This window comes from Lineus longissimus, chromosome 15 (assembly GCF_910592395.1).
Source record: "Lineus longissimus chromosome 15, tnLinLong1.2, whole genome shotgun sequence".
Taxonomy (NCBI): domain Eukaryota; kingdom Metazoa; phylum Nemertea; class Pilidiophora; order Heteronemertea; family Lineidae; genus Lineus; species Lineus longissimus.
In genome coordinates this window covers 13,637,531-13,650,990 of record NC_088322.1, presented here as the reverse complement: position 1 = coordinate 13,650,990, position 13,460 = coordinate 13,637,531, and the positions used below count along the sequence as shown (strand labels likewise).

Genomic DNA, 13,460 nt, shown 5'->3' with positions numbered 1-13,460 from the left:
GCACTGCCCTGAGTCTGCCTTGGTGGAAGATGAGGAGGTGGAATAGGACATTCTGATGCCAACCTTCCAAGGCGCTGCCCTGAGACTGCCTTGATGGAAGATGAGGTGGAAGAGATATTCTGATGCCAAACTTCCAAGGCGCTGCCCTAAGAATGCCTGATGGAAGATGAGGTGGAATGGGATATTGTGATGCCAACCTTCCAAGGCACTGCCCTGAGTCTGCCTTGGTGGAAGATGAGGTGGAATGGGACATTCTGATGCCAACCTTCCAAGGCGCTGCCCTTAGAATGCCTGATGGAAGATGAGGTGGAATGGGATATTCTGATGCCAACCTTCAAAGGCGCTGCCCTGAGACTGCCTTGGTGGAAAATGAGGTGGAATGGGACATTCTGATGCCAACCTTCCAAGGCACTGCCCTGAGACTGCCTTGGTGGAAGATAAGGTGGAATGGGACATTTTGATGCCAACCTTCCAAGGCGCTGCCCTGAGTCTGCCTGGTGGAAGATGCGGTGGAAGAGACATACTGATGCCTCACCTTCCAAGACACTGCCTGAGACTGCCTGGTGGAAGATGAGGTGGAAGAGATATTCTGATGCCAAACTTCCAAGGCGCTGCCCTAAGAATGCCTGATCGAAGATGAGGTGGAATGGGATATTGTGATGCCAACCTTCCAAGGCACTGCCCTGAGACTGCCTTTGTGGAAGATGAGGTGGAATGGGACATTCTACTGCCTTACCTTCCAAGGACAAGGCTTTGTTCTTTCTTTGCTATGACCTTACTATTGGTAGGAACACCCTATTCGAAGGTGAATCACAATCAATCAGGAGACAAGAACAACTACCATATTATGAACCTGGCGAATATGAGCCGTGACTACTCGCAGACATTATGGACTGGTACAGTCATCCCAAAATGGCTTAGCTGGCACAAATAGCCACAGCATTAATGCAAATCAGCTCTCAAGTATCCCATTGATATTCCTCGAAAACTTAGTTGATGTCATCCTACGTGACCGCTGGCCATTTCCAACATGATCTGCTGCCAAAAGTAGGAGGTAAGTCATCAGATGACTCATGTACCACCTGTCCAAAGGCATAACCTTATAACTCTTGTATAAAAACCATTCTATTTTCTATTACTTGACCGCAACAGTTGAGTCCACTTTAGCTTCTTCATCAAGACGCATGGCAGGTGATGCCGTACACTACAGATTCATTCTCAAGTATTTGAAATGATGACAAACCAAAAGGGTGATTCTCCATTTTATAAACAATAACAATAGGCTCACTGAAGATGTTTGAAGTTGTCATGATGGCTAAATGATGCAACAAGAAGCACAAAAGTACAATATCTTGGCCTGAATTTACAACTAATTTCGCTTTCGTGCCGACTTGTCTTGCCTGCTTCATCATCGGAAACTCTGTACACAGATGAGACAGTCCAACACTTCACTGCACCAGCCAAGTATTTGCAGAGATTTTAACAAATCTTTCTCTCCTCTTCTATTGATTTAAACTTACTAGACTCCCGTGTGAGACTAACATGACATCGGTGTGACGGCGAGTGCGACAGGAATGGGCCATAGCGGCCATAACATCGCTTCTTTATGGCATTTGTACGAGGCGGGAATAAATATTTTGGAAACGTCGACTATCGTAATTGAGCTTTGCCTATGAGGTATGGTTGACTCCAGGGAACAGGATTTGGGAAAAAACACAGAGTGGTCAGGCCGGATGCAAATGACGAAGACATTGAACTACCGCAGCCTTCACCCGACCTTGATCACCAATCTTTTAATGACAATGCTGTCACATGCCAATAGATATTAGGCTGAAATCGACATAACGTCGCTACTCTGACGTCCATGAAGTGATCTGTATGTGTTCCTTGTCTTGTATTGAGCATCTCAAGATGGAAATCTCCCCCCTTGAGAAAGAACGATCAATTTGTCTCATCAAGTGAATTCCCGATCTGACATTGTGTAGAGGATCACAAGCCCTGTTGTTGGCCATTGCTCTGACGTTCATAAAGTGATCTACATGTGTTACTTGTCCGGTATTGAGGATCTCAAGATGAACATCACCCCTGTACTTATTGTAATCTCATGTTTCGTTGCTCATCGCAGTAATAATGATTGCATGTCGCTGTAATAATCTCATTTGCAGGGCCTTAAAACTATTGCAGCAAAATAATTAACTATCTCTGAAAATTATGAAACTGTCCCCTCTGTGACATCGATAGAAGGGTTAACTAATTGTGTTCAGTTCTCAATATATCTTCTCATCTACAGTGGAACCCCGGCCGACCACCACCTTGGTAATGCGACCACCCCGCTATGACGATCAGGCCTCACCGGTCCCGAATGTTTTCCTCTCTAATTACCATTGCAAGGCCCCTGGTAATATGACCACCCCGGTACCTAGACCACGACCATTGGATTGGGTGGTCCCAATGACCAAATTCACCCCTCTAACCCGACCAAGGACCTAATTACCGTAATCGGTCACGACCGCGTCTCCAATTAACCCGGTAATTCACTAACACGACTACCCCGGTAACGCGACCATTCAACCTCGGCCCCATGAGAGGTTGTGTTACCGGGATTCCACGTGAGTGTATATCTATTTGCATTTGAAATTGAGTAATTCTCAGATTTATCATAACAGTCATCAATTCTAGGACTATTTCGATGACAATTTAGGTGTTGCCTTGGTAACTGCTGTTGTTATGAAATAATTTTCATTCTGAACTGTAGTGTGGGCAACGTACTCATTTTGCTGCTGAAGTCTGAAGATCTCGTTCATCTTGGAGACGATCTGATATTTACACAATTGGGAAATTTCCGTCATCTTGACATTTGTTGATGTGCTTGGTAATAATGTGTGGAAGAGGATGCAATCTGCAGTAGATGTATGATGAAATCATCTGTACTCCTTTGTAGTTTCTTCAGGGCCAGACAAAAGAAAGATTTGTTTTTTGATTTTGATGTTCAGTTCCAGGTTCTATATGTCCCCGATCTAAGAGCTGTTCGATGTGCCCCGTGTACTTTGTAATCAATATCAATGCTATCCTGTGAACCTGCACCGACTGTTGGCCCGATCACCAATACTTCGCCAAAGGTTAATAAAATATCTATCACATCACGATGCCAAGAATTGATTTTATCGCGATGATTGACATGGAGAAGGGGTGGATGGCTTAGCGTTGCGACACCATGTGCTAATCCAGCATCTTGTGTGATGGGGTAGCGCAAACACCAGAGATACTGTTAGATCCAGACTTTTGGCAAGGAATGGCTGTTTGACACACAGCCAGACAGCTTTTGGTTTGCCAAAAGCTGTTACAAGTTGGGCAAAAAAGGTTGAAATGGTTCGACAACATTTCTTTTTTCAGTCAGTTGGCAGATGTCTTGGCCTAGGTTGCTCTTGTTCATAGATAGCTCATTACTGAAAGTTGTAATTGTACCAATTTCACTAGAGCTGCTATATACCGCGCCAGCTCAATTCATTACCCCCAATATCCCTCGAGTATATTGTACTAGAGGAGCAATGTCATCACCAATTTGGTAAATGAGAATCAGTGGAAAGTACCATTATTTCATTGGCTGTTGCTGTACAGTGATTTGATTGATAAGAAGGATTCAATATGATTTGGGCCAGAAAAATATAAGCATAGGCATTGTCAGATTGCTATTTCTGTTGCAAAATGGCGTCTTGAACTGGCTCACATTGAAAGACAGTCTCTCAAATGACCAACCATTCGTCAAATCAGAGACCCAATGCAACCATCGGGGAAATGCTGTCAGGTCTCTGAGGGTTAATAGCACCACCTATTTGACTATTGCATTTCATCCTGAGATGAGGTTTTTGCTAAACTCCTACCTCATTTGAATATGGAGAGGGGGAGTATATTAAAAATCACTGGTTACGTCAGGATGATTGCACTTTTGAACTCAATCAGTGAAACTACCGCCCTTCATACAACGAGTACTATTGTCAATTTCATCTGCGTACAGCAAGTGAATTGATGTTCTTGCGATGGCTTGTTTAGATTCTGCTAGTGTGTCTGTGAGGGGTTGATTGTTTAGGCCGAGGGGAGTCACATGTTAGATCCGAGGCCGATAATTGCTTGGATGATATCGCCGTATAAGTGATGATCCAACACATAAAAGAGACATACTGTATATCTGTAGATGCTATTTAACCGGTTGAAGAGTGCCCGTACAAACGGCTTGTATTACATGTAACAGGCTTGTGTGAAACAGATGCACAATTAAGACCAGCTAAATAGCATCTACACAGTCAATCTGTTGTGTTTTTCTCCTGCCCTCTCTCTGTTTGAAAATGGAATCGGTCTACTTTGTGCTTCACTGCATTGGCACCTACTCTAGGTCTTATTGACCAAGTGAATCGATTTCTGCCAGGGAGACTAGTCCATCTCAAGTAACTGTCAATCTGTGTGCTCTAGCGTAGGCCCGTGGTGCAAGGTACCTTGGTCGATGAAGCTAAAAGGACACCGAGATGAAATGCGATAGTTCTATGATGTACCGAGGGCTGATCACAGCATTGATTTTGACTGGATCTAAAAATGTTTAGAAGATGATTTCAATAGTCTACAAAACTGTCAGTGACGGGTTAAAATACACCGAGCTATGTATGATCAGACACTTGATCCAGAACAACATCGGTTTGATCATGAATTTAATTTCTGAGCATGTTCGCGGTCCCAAGGCACATCAAATATTGGGATAAAGATGGATCTTGTCGTCCCAAGGTGTTCGACTAATGTCAGGGGTTGACTGCTGCGGCTGATAGATGTGTGAGAAGTTATAGTTTCTGGTGAAATAAATCTTTTGAAGATCTTATTAATGATGCGAGTTATGAGAAGGGTGATAAATGACGCGATTGATAAGGGTATCATTCATCTTGATGTAACACTAAGCTTAACCCTTCGATATTTTGAATTTATGGCTGTTTCATCTCTGTCCTTTAATGAGGTGACTCACAAACGAACAATTCAGTTGGTGTGACCTTCGACGTAGCTCTAACAAGATGACGATGGTGGTTCGAATGTGGTTGCTGATTAGTTGAATTTTATTCAGCCGTCATGTTATCGTGGGTCTGTGCCAATGAGTAAAGTGGCTTGTTTGCTCGGTGCTCAACTCTACATTGTCTTATTGAACAATACCTTGTGATGAACTTCATTGTCAAAGACTACATTTCGACAAAAAATCAACGTTCATTTCCTTTCTGCTGGATGTCTATGCCATGGTGAATTATACCGTACTCCAGTTAGAATAGCTTGTGATGGAGTCCTCATCACTGTCCGAAGACATAGTCACAAGGCCATTAAACCCAATCGGTACCCAAACATTGTGGAATGAAAAAACACCCATGAGCGGGAGCGCTGAGAAAAACTGCTACATGTAAGATTAGAAGTCATTTTGGAAACAAGTTTTCAGAAGTGTTGTACGAATACCGCAGAAAGCACAGTTAGCTTATTACAAGTGTTGATGGTAGCTGTCGGCCCAAGTTGAGACTCATCAACGATGGGGCTCATAAAAAATGTAAACTAGTCTGGATTAATTGGGTAAGGTTATTACACCTGGTTGATTAAAGCAAGTAAGAGTTTGATTGCCTGTGCGGGATGTTTGGCATTTTGCCATTGGTGACGTATAGTCAGTTTATTGTTGATGGATGACAGATTTGGCCTCCTGTAGACAGAGCTATATTCATTTTTTATGTCCTGGGGGAGGAGGTAGTAGTTTCAGTAGGGGTTGGTGGGGGGGAGAAAGCAGTAGTCTCAAGGGGGGAAGCACAACGTTTCATCCCAAAAGAGCCCATGCGTGAAAAAATGTTTTTCTTAGGCGTTCCCCCCACTCAATACAACCCTGGTAGTCTGACTCTTGATAGCCTCAACAGGGATATGAGTAGGCTAACACCAGTACACAAGTTACTGAAATTGCATTATACGGCTTATAAATGGCCCAGTGGTTAAAATGTAACAATTGCCGCCATGCCAGTATCCAATCTAATCAAGCCCAAATATTCAATCTAAGAGCATCCCCTATGATAAACAGGCCGCCAGAGGCCATTCATCTGAATTGACCACACCGGCTGAATTATAGGCAGTGGGTTACTAGTCTGCTCCCATAACCCGTGCGACATCCCATGGTATCTCTCTTATCTCATTAATCGTGACTGCATCCAACCCGACTAATCTCTCGGACGCGTTGATAAATTTCTGAAATGCGAAATGACGTTTTGTGCATGGCAAGGTTTGCATCATGAGGCAGATGAATAGATAAATGTTGTCATAAATTTCAAATTATTCATATCCCCTAACTGATATTTGTGTCAAACTTCAATGAGAAACTCATAAATGTTTGTGCTCCAGAGGTGGTGATATTGATAATGATAAGAAGAAGGAGAAGGAAAATGTTTATTGTGGATTGAAATCAAAAGTCTTCCCCGGTCTTCCCCTGCTTGTTGGCTGGGGAAGCCAAAAAGGAACTTCAATGTGGTTGGTGTAATGATTTTCTTATAGATGGCGATGCTAATGTATTTCATTCAAGTAGCAGCAGTTCAGAAATTGATTCCCATAATGGGTAGGGGAGACTCGATCCAACTGCTGTAGTCATCGTCACTCATATGCTCCTCCCCTTGCACACGTTACTGAAGCTCGGTCATCAATGCCAAGTGTACTTAAGTTCAGGATGTGCAGCAGTGGCCATTGTCATATTCTGGATGTGGGGGCCATTGCTGCACATCCTGAACTTCAGTACACGTCAAGTTTTGGCTGGTGTTGGGCAGGGCAAGGGTATTCTAAGGGTAGGGCGTCTTTGATGAGAGGTTGTAAGGGGGGCACCCTGATGGTTTTAGGGTTAGAATTCAAACCATGGTTGATTTCAAATAACAGGTGCGGTACCCAAAGCTCTGCACCTTCCCCTGTATCCGCGACTGTAAGACATGTGAGCGGCTGGAACCATGTTTGTAAACACTATACAAATACTTCATATATCTGGTTCAGTGGCTGGGCAAAAATAGGAACAAAACTCAGCTCATAATCTCCATATTGGTATACGTATTCTCTACGATTTGTGCAAGTAGCTATTGACCACAGCCACAAGTGTAATAACCGAACTGAGCAATACCTATGTACATGTATACTTCACAATTGGAAATGTTACTAACTCCACAGCTGATACAGAGTATCAGACTATACAGGGTGTCTTAGAATCATACAAGGACTGTTTTTTATGTAAGACTCCTGCATGTCTGCATAACTCATTTGCATAGGTCGTTATGTGACTGCTCGCGAAGGCAGTTTGGATTCGTACACTCAACGATTTGTGGTGTACTGATCACAGGTCTGTGAAGATACTAGAATCATAACTTTCAACCAGCACAGAATAAACTGATATACACAATCTGAAAAATAATACTCATATCCATCTTTCATCTCACGTTATACGCTTTATCACCTAATATGAGGCAAAATTATCATAAATAGTACTTCACATCAGACACAACCAGAGGAATATTAACGTAACTAATAAAAATTATCCACATAGCCTTTTGTATTTAGGAAATTAATCATTATTTCAAAAAACATCTGATATTTCTAACAAAAGCCATTCAGATAATGACATCTCAAAATTGCCCCATTCGGCCTCAGTGATCATTGATGGCACTTTTGTAGTCAAAGACCCTAATCTATTGAATGGGAGGAATGGTCGCTTCACGCCCGAGCGGGCACAACAGAATCGGAAAACTGCGACATTATGTTTGGATGGGCACCGTGGCCCAATTCATGTCCCCGGGATTCACGCCACTCTAAGTTCGATTTGTCTGTGCATATGCGGTTATTGCATTTTGTAGTGGGTTGATGTTCCAATATAGAATAAGTATCTACATGTGTTGTAGGGCTTAATGCCACCGAGATATATCTGTTGGTTGTGTTCCGTGTTTTGAAATTTGAATTTTCTGTGGATGACATTTGTGCGAATCAGTGGATTAGACACCAGGGTATTTTATATCGGATTCATGTTAAAATTGTAAGTAATTCCAGTGGTTTTCTCTGAAATATTTATTCTGTTTTGATTTAGATGGTTGTAGGTTTGTTATTTTGAATGCTAAGGTTGGTAAACTTTGACGTTCGTAACTTGTGTTCTTATCTTGCCTTTACACGGAATGTTTTGTGGCTTTGTGTTGTCATTTCAACAACCTTTCTTAACTTCAAGAAGGGTCTGCGATTTTTCAAGCCAACTGTACTTCTGTCTAGTTAAGAATTGGCAATAGGTACCATCATTATGGCTAGAACCTGAAATCCCAAATCAATTAGAATTCCATCAAAATGAAGTAAATACCGATTTAAAACCTGGGAGACCATATGCTTGTGTCATCACAATTGGGTCACCACTCTATATGCTCTGTTCTCAGGACCAAGGCAGGCCCACTGAAGGCCGCCAGTTTCACAGTTTACTCCGAGGTTCCTTCTAAGATTTTGCAAGGACACTGAACACTTGTTGACACCAATGTGCCGAAAATGTCATAATCTGTGCGAGATTTGTTGAAACAAACCATACCATACCAGACCATAATCCTCATACCTCTTGGGTATTTGTCTATAAGGTGTAAAGCAAGATGACACAAATAGATGATTGTCTCCTCAGGGACGGTTCGATTAATGATATCACGTTAGTCCCACCCCTAGGCTAAAGATAGAGAGGGTCACCCAGTGTATCACTATTAGTGTCAAAAATATTTTGGCTCAGTTTGATATAGTCTCTATAAGAAAATGGCCCATCTGTCGTTATTTTGGTTTGTTTGTTAAAAGCCCCTGACCTCTTCAGGTAACCAACTCTGAACAGCCAGCTGCCATGTGGGTTAGAAATGGCCATGGTTGAGTTTCATAACAAAGAATTTAAGGTGTTTCATGAAAGAAACATTCTTTGTAGGATGTTTTGAAATGTCACCTGATGAAAAACAAACTTTTTCCAATAATAGATTCAAAAAAATTTAGAGAGGTTTGTTTTTGTAGTGTTTAATTTGACTGCGGAAACTGACAGACCTTGAAGGGTTAATTGATTTATTCAGCCTAGGGTGTTCGGACTTTTGAAAATATCATATGCAAGTTTAAATTCCTTAAAAAAGTTTTCTAAGAATTATCATGTTTCACTTTGCTAATGTACTTAATAATATTCTTATAGATGCTAACTTCGAGAATTATGAAAATACAAACAATTTTTGAACAAAAAGTCAGAAAGCCCTGTTAGGCTGCTTTGCCAACTTGGTTTGTTATTGATTTTTCTAGCCTGGAAGTTTCTGACACACCAGTCGGCCAAGGCTGCCAACACGCTTAAATCTTCACATTGAAGTACTGTTATGTGAGGCACCTCGCCAAGATGTGGATCTGGTCGAGGTCAAAGAGTTAATTTTGGAGTTAGAGTTACAGCCTGGAGGAATCTGACATGCAAGCCAGCCCAGACTATCAAAAAGAAATTTGCATGAGATTGCAATATTCATTGCCTGATTGATGTTGGTGTCCAATTTGTATAACTTTTCCTTTGAAATAGGTTTGGTAGCATTTCCAGCAATTGCGCGTTATTTCTGGTATCTAGAATGAAGTACACTGCATTTTTTTGGAAAGAAATTGACTTGTGTCATCTGGATCATTGACTGAAAAATATTTCTATAGATGTAGATTTTCAAAATTATGAAAACACAAGTTAACCCCTAACGCCCTGGAGCGTAATGATAAGCCATATTTTGCTACTGCCAGACACCCACAGTGTCTCAATTAGAGAAATAATTGTATTATAAACACAACAAAAAGACATGAAAACGTTTTTTTTATGCCATGTCACCTCGCTGTATATATATATATTTATTTATTAAAGTGTCACCATTACTTACAATAATGCCAGCCTATGAGGGCTTACGAGACACTATAACATCATCAAACTCTTTTAAATCATCGCTGCTGCCTCTTCATTGAGAAACCAACCTGGCCCCACCGACTTATTCCCTCCCAACTTGACTCTCCCAAGCCCTGTAAAGAGGTCTCAGCATCTGGGACTTTTTATTGGCCGGGCAACACAGGATTAATTTTGGACATTGGACATTTTCAGCCTGGAGGAATCTGACATACAAGTCAGCCCAGGCTACCAAAAAGAAACCAATCAATTCTAGAGGTGAAAGGTGGCATCCAATTTGTAAAACCTTTTCTTTAAGATACGTTTGGTAACATTTCCAGCAAATGTGCATTATTTCTAGTATCTAGAATGAAGTACTCTGTACCTTTTTGGCCAGAAATTAACTTGTAACACCTAGCTAATTTACTGAAAAACATTTTTGTAGATGCTGATTTTCAATATTATGAAAACACAATTAACCCCTTATCCCATATGCCCAGGAGCGTATGGGATAAGCCATACAATAGATATTTTGCTGCCGTGCTGGAAAGGTGATATGGAGAAGTGGGTTTTAATTGTTTTTTCCCCATTTTATAGGTTGATTGATAAAAGTTGTTGGTACATTCAAGAAGATGATTTCACAGCGCAGAGCATAGGAATAATAGTGCACATATTTCATTTGATCACCATTTAAAATGAAATATCTTCTGTCGCCACGAAGCTAATATAATGTCCCAATGACCCACATGTGCAAGAATGCAATACCGCTGTTTTTTCATTTCTTCTCGGCTGTACTTAGGCCTACTCCAATCCATATCAAGCTGTTGAATATTCCATACACATGTGAATTGTACATGTAGTCTCGGTAAAGCTATGTGAACTGGAACCAGGGCCTACTTCACTATTTTTATCGCAGTATGATGGCTCTTACCTCACTCTGAGAGGAGAATATTCAAAGTCAAGAGTGCTGTCGATTTTACTTCGAAGGCCATTACAGGATTCGAATTGAATTTAAACAAGTTTGTGTGATGGTGTTGTAAAAAAAGTGCTGGATTGAGTAATTTTTTTAATTCAAAAGACAGGTGGTATGAATGTATCGCTTCTCCTTTTACCAGCATCATAAACAGGCTGAGTGAACTGGACCAGCTAAAACAATGATCTGTACATCACACATCTGATGTGTTATAGACATGTTTAGTCCCATGTCTGTTTAGAAACCCCCCCCCCCCCCCACCATCAGGTGTTTTAAGGAGAGTTAATTCATTCATACAACTTGTCCTTTAAGTTCCTGTAAATTCATCCAGATAAGGATATCCCGCGTTCTGGTTCTCAAACTGCAATATCTGGAAATGGATAAACAGGATACTTTTCTCACAAGGACTTTGGGCTCAGCATGGAGACGTGATGGCTCAACACACAGGGTGTTTCAAAAATGATGGAATTGTTGTTTGGATGTGGCTTTCTTCTCATGTTCTTGCTTTGACAGTGACTAATTGACAGATAATTGGCTGTCAATCAAGATAATGGGCTGTCAATCAAATGGCTGGTATAATCTTCTGCCATACGCAATGGACACCAGAACTTTGGAAGTTTACCATCTTTGTAAGTTATGTGTTTAATGCTGCGTCATGTTCTTGAAATAGGTCAATGCAATGGACTCACTGATAACAGTATTACCTCTCTATTGAAGACACTGATTGGGAATGTCTAGCACTGTCCTATATAGAGAGGTGTCCTGATTAGTGGTCAAATTGAAGGGATGCAACCAATTTGGGACCAAAAGTTGTGCCCTTTTTAGAAATGGTGTTGTCTCCTACAATTTCATACATATGATATTTACAGCTGTGCATAACTGCATTAACAACAGCATCTGTTTCACAAGGCCTTGTGTTCAAGCATAGACACATTATGTATAGACGAAATGTAAATGGTTTTCAAGTTTTGAAATCGATATAAAAATCATTTTGAATACAAGATCATTTGTTGTGACAGATATCAGTTTAGGCACAATTTGGCATGCAATTTGGTGGTATTGATATTTGATAATTACATTCTTCTTTAGTGTTCGATCTGCACTTGGAGGGGCCGGCTATTCTCCCGGGAGTATTCCTCCTCCAAGGTGGGATGAGCATCTTTGCGTGCAACTACGGTTAGGTGCCACTTGGGTTTATTGGTCTGATGACACTGTCTTTGGCCAGAGGTAGAGACCATGCAAGCTACTCATTGTTTTCACTCGGTGGGGTCTTTGGCTTGCCCTGTCATATTTCTAAAAAAAGTATGCAATAGACTAACACCAAAGACATACAATTGCCTTACCCTTGTGGGTGTCTTGTCAGACGTTATATGGAGCATTTTTCATCAAAGCCCCTCATGCTGCTCTTTTCGAATACAAGCATTTTGCTTGGCAGTGATGAGTTCAGTTCTGTTGAATTGTTCAACACCTAAAACATTTATAGGCAGGTGTCATTTTAGAGCCATGTCAATGTCTGAATAGCCCTTCTGATGGAACCTAATAGTGCACTAAACAGCCTATGACACGTAAAACCACAACATCAAGTATTTTTTTATTTTCGGATTGTTGACTACGATATCACAAGTAGTTGACTTTCAAATTGATGTTATGATATTGAGTACCATCATGCAGCTGTATGGATCTTTGCGTACTATTTGGCATTCTGAATAACCTACCTATAAAAAGTTATCCCCATACCATAATCATTACTCCCCTGTCTTTTTCACACTTCTTACAATATCGATATGTAAAAGGCCTATTTACTCGACTGGATCAATAGCCTAACGGGACCTTAAACTACCTAACGTAATTACATAATAGCATAATAGCGTTTATTGGTCTAAGTACTGGAGCCATGCGGAGCGCTATTGGGCTACGATACATAATGTATTGACTGTATTTTCGCACACTTTCATACATTCTCAGTTCTCGACACAGTGAACTTATTCATCTATCCTTGGGGACACATATGAAATTGATCACTTTCCAATTTAGAAATCCATCTTTTATCAGGATTACCCGAATTTGTGGATTAATTGTTGGTGGATTATAATCTGTCTGGATAATTGATTGGTTTGAGTGTCTTTTGATAAGTAAGTTTTGAGGACAAGTGGAGGACTACTATATTGATGTTGAATTGGCCGGGTTATGTAGTCCTTAATAGAGAGGTAGGTTTTACTGTTCTGACAAAAAGGATAAACCAGGTGGATATCATTATCAAATGCACAAAAAACTTCTGTGACAAATATCCCTTTCCTTGAACCGTCTAGTGTTGTATTGCTGACTGTTTAGCCCCCCTCACCGTCCAAAGACGTTGTGAGTTGAGTAACGCTATGTACCTCTTTTTCATTGCAGCCAGGAGACCAAGTGGATTGTAATTGTCACACATTTCGGATAAAAACATTCAAAAAACCTCGGATTTGTAATCTTTGTGAGCAGAAGATTTTGGCTGACGGATTATTCTGTAAAGGTAGGTATGTGTAACAAAGCACTGGAATATCGCAGTCTGGAGAGATGTTTTATTGTCGAGGT

General features: G+C 40.9%; 1 protein-coding gene across 1 annotated transcript in view; it reads left to right on the top strand.

Annotated features, from left to right (window-relative positions):
* The first annotated feature begins 7,840 nt into the window (after window positions 1-7,840).
* Window positions 7,841-13,460, top strand: part of LOC135499543 (uncharacterized) — a 105,686-nt gene continuing 100,066 nt past the window's right edge. The window contains exons 1-2 of the mRNA XM_064790374.1: window positions 7,841-8,056; window positions 13,284-13,398. The gene's annotated coding sequence lies outside the window, so the exon portion shown is untranslated. The remainder of the gene's footprint in view (window positions 8,057-13,283; window positions 13,399-13,460) is intronic.